This window comes from Meleagris gallopavo, chromosome 1 (genome assembly GCF_000146605.3).
Source record: "Meleagris gallopavo isolate NT-WF06-2002-E0010 breed Aviagen turkey brand Nicholas breeding stock chromosome 1, Turkey_5.1, whole genome shotgun sequence".
NCBI classification, from domain to species: Eukaryota; Metazoa; Chordata; class Aves; order Galliformes; family Phasianidae; genus Meleagris; species Meleagris gallopavo.
In genome coordinates, this window is record NC_015011.2 from 3314440 (window position 1) to 3324195 (window position 9756).

Below are 9756 nucleotides of genomic sequence, written 5' to 3' on the forward strand. Positions count from 1 at the left end.
AAAAAAAAGAAGAAAAAAAAAAAAGAAATATAAAAAGGACTATCACGAGCAAATCTTAGTGCCATTTTATTTATTTATTAACTTAGTTTAAAGCTCCTATCTTGGGTGAACAACTGAATGCAGAAGGAAACAGTGCATTGTTTGTATTCTTCCCATGTCTTTGGGGCTGGAAGAATGAACTAGGGCTCAGGTGTGCAAGGTGCTGTACAGAGCCCAAGCAAAAGGACTGACCTTACCTCAATGGCCTCTTCTATCTTCTGTGCACAATACAGGAGACAGCAGATGGACTCAGATTTAAGGACAGATAAATGAATACGAGATTTCAGTGACAAAGCCATCTGTCTTGCCAAAGTCACCCACTTCTGTAGTCTGCGAGGCTTGGATCCACCCACTTGTGTTGTAGAGCCAGACTCTAAGCTCAGTGATTTTACTTACGGTTAAGTATGATGTCTGCTTTCCGGGGAGACAAATTGTGCCCTAGAGGTAGATGCTTCTCTGCATTAACTACAGCCACAGAGGAGGATTTAGATGCTCCTCTGCGTTAACTGCAAATGCAGAAGAGGATTTAGCTCTGATCTTGTCATCTATAGTCAACATGTCCCAGGCAGATGCTCAGTGGCTTAGCTCTTTCCCCATTAGAAAGAACTTGGGTTGGTATCTTGGGCAAGCCAAAGAGTCTTCAGGACACCTTCATGAGACCCCGTGGCAAAAGGACTGGCACTCAGAAGGACCAGTCCTACCTCTTCTTACCCACTGCCACCTGGCAATGACTTACTCCTATTTTCAAAGTCCCTCTAGGAGCACAGTCAAATGATCCTTTGGTATTTTGGTTTCTCAAAAATACAACATGATGCTCCATCTGGAAGAGAGTTGAAGTTCTCTACTGTGTCCCAAATTTATGTTTTTATGTTCCTGGGCATGAAGAACTAACAGGGCCATTGAGCCTGGGCCAGTGCCTCTATTGAGCTCTGGCACACTGGGGACTGGCTGGGACACCCTGATGGCACATGGGTACATAAGGCCAGAGGGAGAAGAGCTCTACTGTGGCATTAGAAACTAGTCAGCCAAGAAGCCCTCATTGCTCCTGGGTTAAGTTGTCTTCGCAGTGCAGTTCCCAGTCTTTGGGACCAGAAGCAAGCTCTGCAATTAGGACAGAGTCCCTGATGTGGATCAGACTGGATCCTGACCTCCCCATCCCTGCCACTCATGAGCAGCTGGATGGTAAAGAAAAGGAAGCTGCGATGGCTCTGTCTCCACAAGTCCCTTATTTCTGCACACAGAATCGTAGAATATCCTGAGCTGGTAGGGACCTACAAGGTTCATCGAGTCTAGCTCTAATTAACCTGCAACCTGCAGCCTGGTCCAATGGGAACTAACCGTGAAGACTGACCATTTCTGCATTCATTTCCATTGGATGAAAGCTGGTTTTCAAAGCCAAGGATTTTGGCAGTGCTTTGTTTGCTCGTTGTTACTTTGGAAAACAAAGGCCACACTGCTTTTTGATGCTAGGCACTGGCAGAAGCAGTCCTCTCTGAGGCACAGGCAGGGAGCTGGGTTCGATTCTGGCAGCTCTTTGGAGGCTGCACAGGTTTGCAGAAGCCATCGGGCGGCTGTGCAGCATCTCAGTGGCACCGGCAGGAAAGGCGGTAGCTCTGCTTCCAATGTGTTTCCTTTGCTGTCCTCCCACCCTCGCTCCTACGAGCTCCTCATCATAATTTTTACAGCACAGCTGACAACTCACTGCTGTATTTTCTGTCCCTGAGAACTCTCTGTTCAAAGCACCAGCGAGAACTGATGGGCACTCAGACCAGAGGCTCACACAGATTCCTCTTAAGTGCTCTTTCTGCGCTATTTACCTTCTTTTTGTGCAGTCGGCAAAGTAGTTGAGTGGGCAAAGGCGTATTCGCCCTCTGGGCTGCTGGGCTACTTTTTGGAAGGAACATCGAGAGCTCCATCCTTTCAAAGCTGTGCTGCAGAGCTTCTCATTGCCATCCTCTGCCCATATCACTGGCAGGAATCATCTCGTTAAACACAAATCCCCATTAGCTCCTACACGACCAGGAGTGTTACAGGTGCCTCGTGATTGCCGCACGTCTTTCTCCTGCAAATGCACTATTTTTGGTCTGGCTGATTTTCCAACCCTTCCCACAACCATTCATTGATTCTTTTAAGTAAATTGCAAAGCAAACAAACAAACAGAAACAGACTAAACCGCAGCCCCCAAACACAATAGGGGACACAAACCCCGAAGCCTCATCAACCTGCATGGTTTAAAGCCAGAGAATATATTAAAAATTTCCACTGTGGAAATTTCCTAGCTCAGCATGGAGATTTCCCAGTCTATTAGACTCTTCTGTTTTTCAAGGCTGCAAGCAAAGAATGGAAATTTCCAATTACTGCATCAAAGACTGCTGCTCTCCTGACAGTCTGCTTAGCGGGGGTCATCTGCTCCTGTAGGACATTAAATAATTTAAGGGAGGGATGGGGAGGATTGGCTCAGCTGCACCATTTCCTGCACAAGGCACAAGCATTTCCTCTGATTCTGGGTGGGAGGGAAGGAGCCTGCTGGCCCCAACAGGGTCAGTAGCAGGGAGACTGCTTGTGCTCCATCCCACATGCTTGATGAGGTGTGGTGAGAACTGAGGAAACTCAGGTGTCCTCGCTCAGATGGAGCTGTTCAACCCTTGCCCTGCTGCTGAACCGTCTGCCTACAGCCCTCCCACTGAATCCTGGAGGGGAGGAGGGAAGGCGGAATGGCAGGGAGGGATCACGCTGCTCCTCCCACTTTTATAACCCCAGCGAGTGCCCTCCAGCTGTGCAGATTCTTTGCTGAGAACTTCTGGGCAGATCTGGGGCATGGAAGAAGACAGAAAAGCATTGAGGATCGTGGCTTGGTGATGGGATGCAGTTGGTTAGGTTGATAGGTGGGCTCAATCTTCAAGGTCTTTCCCAGCCTAGATGATTCATCTCTGGAGGTGTTCAAGGCCAGGCTGGACGGGGCCCTGGGCTGCCTGATCTTGCTCTTGATCTAGTGGTAGGCAGCCCTGCCCACGGCAGGAGGGTTGGAACTAAATGATGACCTTTGAGCTCCCTTCCAACCCAACCATTCTGTGATTCTATGATCCTAGCAGCAAGGAACCAGAGGCTGCTTTCACCTCCTCACTCTGCTGTGGGTTTGCAGTATGGGGCGAGCACACTGTGGTGCTTCATCAATTTGTGCTGATAGACTGCGTTGGAATTCCCTTTTAAGGTACGGTATGAAAGTGCAAAGTAATGCCATTACACAGGTGATTTTCTTTAATGAGTCTCAGCGCTGCGCATAGGAAATATTCAGCAAGGTGCCATTAGTGGTAGCCAGCTCATCTTCTTTGGCATAAAAAGTGGAGTAGGAGGAGAAATGAATACATATGAGTCCCAGGAGAATTCAGATTTGGACTCGATGTCTGCTTTTTTCAGGCCACGTCTTATCTTTATTTGTAAATCTGACTCCACAGTTCTTCTGAGAGTGCTCTGGTAGTAATACATCTTCTGAACTTTGGTAGTTACAGTGTGTTTTCTATTGGTCCCAGCTCATTACAGAGGTAATCATGTGAGCTAGTTTATTTAGAGGTAGATCTGAATGTTCTCCACGCTGATAGCACTCTTAAGCGGATGAGTCTGCAGCAGTAACTGTCTGTACTTCTGCAGATTCTTGCATCCAAGAAATTCAGAACTTTTTGTAAAGCAGTGTTTGTATTTTTTTCTTATGGGGGAGAGGGAGACAGAGGGAGACAAAGTGTTTTGTTTTGAGGTTTCACTAGGAGTTATTGGTCTTAAGACAAGTTGGCCCAAATACCCTTTATATCCTTTCAGTTTTACAAACAAGTCACCCTACCTGGCTGTAATCAAGCTGAAGAGGAGGTATTTGTAGCATCTGAAAATCAACATGGGTCATGGAGAACTGGGGAAAATGAGCTTTTTGGTGAATCCATGCTCATGTGATCCAAAAAACACAGCTGTTGTTAAGGGGAACATCAGTGTGAGTCAGGCATGCAACTAGTTTCAGGCAGCCAGCAGCAAAAAAAGCCAACAGCTAGCTTTCTAAAAATTAAAGGAGATTATTTCTGCCATGAACGGTCTTGCCTCTAATATTAGGCAATGGGTTCAAGCCTCATTATGACAAATAAAAGCTGGAGGCTGTTCACATGAACATCACCTACAGTGGCACTGATGAGGAGAAGAGCAGCTGGCAGCACAGTAGGAACTGGTTTCCCAAAGCTGTGGAAAGGAATGGGATGAAACTTCGAGATTAAATGCTGTGGATGGAGATGGGAATGCTGCAGGGAGGAATATTAAGGAAAGAAGGGGCAGAAGCATTAGTACACATTTCTCTCCTTCATCTAGAAGGAACCAGTGCAACATATGTGCATCATAATGATAACAGAATTCCTGCTGCTTTCCTAAGGTGAGATTTGTTTGTCAAAGCCAGCTATCAGGCACCAGTACCCAATCCAGCTAGCTTTTTTTCTTTTCTAGGCAGTTGATGGAGAGAGACAGCTCTTCTGGAGGGTGATTCGGTCGCTCCAGAGATGGATGAGACGAGTTGCTTTCTAAAAGTACTTCCCCCCATTGGCTAGAGAGGAGGAGGCTGGTTGCTTGGCTCATGCTCAATACCTGACTGCTTGGCAGCTAACATTATGTGAGATGGATCTTATCTGGTAGAACTAAGGATGATATTGGATATCTACTACAGAGTTATACTTTTAGAGCAGTCATCTAGGAAAGCTACATCAAGGGGCTCTTAAGAGCTGCCTCCATAGGCCTTTGGACTGCTTGCATCGAACTTATTGCAAACCTTAGTATATGGAGGCGTTCTTGAAGGCCAGGGAAAGGATAGCACATTGATAAAAAGGCAAATAGAACAGCACAGATAACTGTAGGCATGATATCAGTCCCATGCAAAAGAGTGGAAATTTCTCGATACAATTAACTCCATATGGAATTAAATGAGAAGAATACAATCAATGTCAGTCAAGTTGAATTTGATAGAAAAACAATATTTTCAAATGAGCCTAGCCTACCAGTCCTGAGTGAGATTACAGATTTGTATGGTAAAGGGAATTACGGCTCTACAATATGTTCAAACTTTTGTCATCATGTCCCCTGCTCCACACTTGTTTGTGATACATTTTCATTAAAAAAACTGGCACTCTACATTATCAAAGAAATGTTTGTAAAATGGATTAGAAACTGTCTGTCTGACGGATCTCAGAGTCCATCCCAGCTGGGAATTCTGTACCAAACACAATTCTGAAGGTGAAGTTTCACAGGGATCAGAAGAACTGACAGACAGTAAAAGCAAAATCACTGCTGGAGTGATGATGAAAATAGTCTGATTTGGGCTTCCCATGCAAACTGTGCTCATTCAAACAACAGGCAATGGAAAATTCTCCATCTATAGAGGAAGGAAAATCATTGTCTGCTAAAGGAGCATACTCCTTGGAGAGGAACATGCAGAAAGCTCTAGCTGTTTCAATGTTGTTAGACTAGGTAGAGAATTGTCTGGTTGCACTCATCATAGAACCACGGAATCATGGAATGTCTTGGGTTGGAAGGGAACTTTAGATCATCTAGCTCCAACCCTCTGCCAAATACCACATCAGGCTGGATAGGCCTGTATCCAACCTGGCCTTGAATGCTCCTGGGGATGGAGCATCCATAACTTCTCTGGGCAGCCTCTTCTTGTGCCTCACCACCCTGAGTGAAAAATATCTTCCTAACATCTAATTTAAATTTCCTCTGTTTTAGTTTAAAACTGTTCCCCTTGTCCTATCACTATCTGCCTACGCAAAAAGTCACTCTCCACTTTTTTATAAGCTCCCTTTAGATACTGAAAGGCCACAGTGCCATCTCCCCAGAGCATTCTGCTCTGTGTGTTCCCACAGGAAGTGTGATGGTGAGCTGTCCTGGCCTCTTTGAATAACAAAAGAGTCACAGCAAGAACTGATGACTGAAAGCATAATCTAGACAAACTTAAATCTGATCTGGCACTGATCTGCCATTGCTGAAAGGCAGGGTTTCTTCGTGGACCTGCCACTTGGTCTTACTAAAGCTCATCCCTTTGGCCTCAGCTCAGCAATCCAGCCTGTCCAGATCGCTTTGTAGGGCCTTCCTACTCTCAGGAAGATCGACACTTCCTCCCAACTTGTTGGCATCTGTAAGCCTACTGAAGGTGCACTCAATGCCCTCATCCTGATCATCAATAAAGATACTGAACAGGGCAGACCCCAATACCAACCCCTGGGGAGCACCACTTGTGGCCAATCACCAGCTGGATTTAAATCCATTCATCACCACTCCCCAGGCCCAGCCAGCCAGTTCCTTACCCAGTTATTTTAGCACTTCCCCATGTGATACCCTCCTGGGTGGGCACCGTGCTTCTGCTGGGCACGTGGAGGCAAACCAGCAAAATGCATTGCTTGTCATCAAGGAAAAATCTGAACATATGATCTCACGCCCTATGCATGACTGCTGCTTTGAAGTCCCCAGATGCCTGCTGAGACCAGGAGCTTGCCAAGCTGATCTCCCCGCAAAGGAGAGCTCTGTGTCAGCTGGACAAGCCCTGCAGAGCCAGAAGTGCCACCTCCGAGCCAACTGTGCACCACTCGCTTTTGGGACTTGTTCCAGCCCTTTGGGCTCTCTAGTGATTTCCTGCTCCTGGTCACACACTTCTGACAAGGACCTGACTCATGAAAGATGCATCTTGTGCGAATGAGTCCATCTGCTTCCCTGACTTGTTGCTCGTGTTCATCTAGTGATTGCTCAGTGATTTCAGGTTTTGGACATCTTTCTTGCACCAGCTCTGGCTCCTACATCCTCATAATATTTCCTCAAGTGCCACTGGTTCCTTTCACCTGAGGCTGACAGGGACATTTTAATGTTGGCATCTGTTTGGCACTGTATTGCTCTACTCAGTCAGGATGAAAGATGCTGACCACACAAGCAGCAAACTTTGGGGTTTGCAGGCTGTGGTTGGGGCAGTGACATCACTTTGCAGCCTCCCACAGTGCTGTCAGCCTCTGTCTTCGCTGCCAACCATCTGACTGCTCGTGATGGCTCAGCTCAGCAGGGATGAGCTGTGCCACCTCCAGTCTGCATGGGAGATGGGGAGGGAGAAGTTCGTGGGGCTGTTCTGCCTCCAAAAGTACCTTCCAATAGGCTTCATCCACCACACGAAGAACAGAATAGCTCAAAAGTCATTAGCACCACCAACCCTCTGTTGTAAGGAGGGATTTTGTCTCCTCGTGGCTCAGAATGGAGAGCTATGGAAAGGTCTCCATAACCTGGTGATGCAGCCTCACCTTGAGCACTGTGCAGGTTCGTATGCCACAATATAAGAAGGACATAGACTTTTAAAGTGTCCAAAGAAGGGCTACAAAGATGGTGAAGGGTCTGGAAGGCAAGTTGTATGAAGAGTGGCTGATGTCCCTTGGTTTGTTTGGCGCAGAGAAGAGGAGGTAGAGGAGATGCCTAACATGGAACCACAACCATACCACAGCAGTCCCCAGCAGAGAACACCAGCATGGACAACCTGTTTTCACTGCTGGCACTTCCTGCAAGGAGCTAAAGAGTTCCTATCTCTGTTGGTACCTCTCAGCCACCCACTAAAAGTTGGGCATCCTTCAACCTGCTCCCTGATCCCCATTACTCAGGGAAAAGCCACAGATAGGGAAGGATCTACTCAACCTTTTCTGACCCATCTGGAAGGCAGCAGTGGTACAGTCCCAATGGAGATGTTGCATAAACTTGCCTTTTGTTGAAATTTACAATTTTGTTAATTTGGGGTAAACAAGCTCCCTCTAACAGAATAGGTTGTCTTTGCATTATGCTGACCCTTCGGACAATGCTTTCAGACACTGAGTTTGTTTTTTGGGTGGTATGGATCCAAAAGTTGGACTCAATGATCCTTGTGAGTGCCTTCCAACTCAGGATATTCTATGATTCTGTGACACTATGCTTGTTTCTTCTTCACAGGACATTTCTGTTCAGTAGCTTGGAGAGCTTATGGAGCAGGAGTTGAGGAAGGGTGCAGCATGAGGTTTAAAGGCCAAGTGGTAACACATTCCATCCTTGCTATGTTCAACCTACTGGCTAGCAGCAAATAGAATGTGTAATCACACATTTTTGGGGATTGGAAAGGACCTTAAAGATCATATGGTCCAACTTCCAAAGACCTTAAAGATCATATGGTCCAACTTCCAAATCTGTATGCTTGGCCCACGGTGTATGCTCCGGATTCCCTGTTAATATAATTTGGTGCGATAACCTTAACAAGCAGGGCAGCAATCCCCAGGAAACAACTGCATCTTACAGCTGAGGTAGGAAGCCAATCTTCTGTCCACAGGCTGCAGAAGGTCTTGTTCTTCCAAATCTTTCCTTGGCAGAATTGATTTGCTTTTTCAGGCATGCCATGTGGCTGCCCAGATGCAACTCATCCACAGCCTGCATGGGTAAGGTAAGGGGATTTTCTTCCTGCCCTGTTGTCTCACCAGAGGCACCACACAGCACAGTGGAGGATGACAGCCTCTGTGCAGTGTAATTCAGTTATTAACCATGCTAATAACGAGGAGATCGCTGGATAATTGAGACCAACCCTTTGCACTGGAAGGACAGTTTTTTTTATGAGCTATAACACATTTTCCAGCTGGACCCTACTGCTCTCCTGGTACTACTTTAAACTTCTAGGGACTAATGTAATATAATATGATATAATATAAAATGTCTTCACGCCAGCCAGTTATTCTTTTGGAACTAAGTCAGAGAAATGCCATATGAGATGGCAAAAAAAAAAAAACCAACAAACTCTGGTAGCACAAGAGATCCATTGCACAAGGCTTTTTTCATGTGATGCCCAAATAATGACGCAATTTGATGCCTCTTACAGCTTCAGTATATCATGCAGAGACAGCAAGGGAACTGTGCAAAAAGGATCCAAAAGTCCTGGGCTGAAATCCCAGTAAAACTGATGGCAGGATTTCCATCCATTTCAGTAGGGCCAGGAGCTCACCCCTGAGAATCCATACTGGCTCTGCTGGGCAATGCATCTGTCTCCAACTTTTCCTTCTGTATTATCCATAAAAAAAGTCACAGAAACACCTGTTTTACACATAGAACTGCTGTACAGTTTAACTCACCAATACTTGCATGGTGCAGAGGGTTAGTCTGTTGGAAGGGTCAAAATAACCACATTATTTTCTTTATTGACTAAATATGTGCCCATGGTGTAAAGGCTGGAAGTAGATGTACACTCCCAAACTGTGTGGTGTGATCAGCTTCAAAGTCCTTCAAACAGCATCTCAGTTTGGTGACGGCATCCTCTGTGTCTGTATTCATGCCTTGCCTATGGCTACAGTATCTAAAAACCTTGTCATCTATGAGTTCATTATTAATAATGAAATCAGTGATGGCTTTTCTTGGAGATTCTGATTTTTCCTCTTTCCTGCCTGGAACTTAAGTGTAGGGACCACTTGCTGAGGACACTAGGCTGGAAGTGATACCAGCATTGTGACATTCTGAGACTGGGGTCCACCTGCCCACCCATTCACCCTCTGGACAACGCGTGGGTTCTGCTGCTTTTCAGGTCCATAAGCAAGGTATTGTACAATCAATGAATACACAGATGATATAGTTGTACAACTGTACAATCAATGAATATACAGATGATATAGTATAACCAGGAGTTTGGCCAATGTAATTACCATACTAGAGGAAGAAAAA

At 45.9% G+C, this 9756-nt stretch overlaps 1 protein-coding gene across 1 annotated transcript in view; it reads right to left on the minus strand.

Annotated features, from left to right (window-relative positions):
• Window positions 1-9756, minus strand: part of PRKCQ (protein kinase C theta) — an 826629-nt gene that overhangs the window by 390064 nt on the left and 426809 nt on the right. The gene's annotated exons all lie outside the window — the stretch shown is intronic.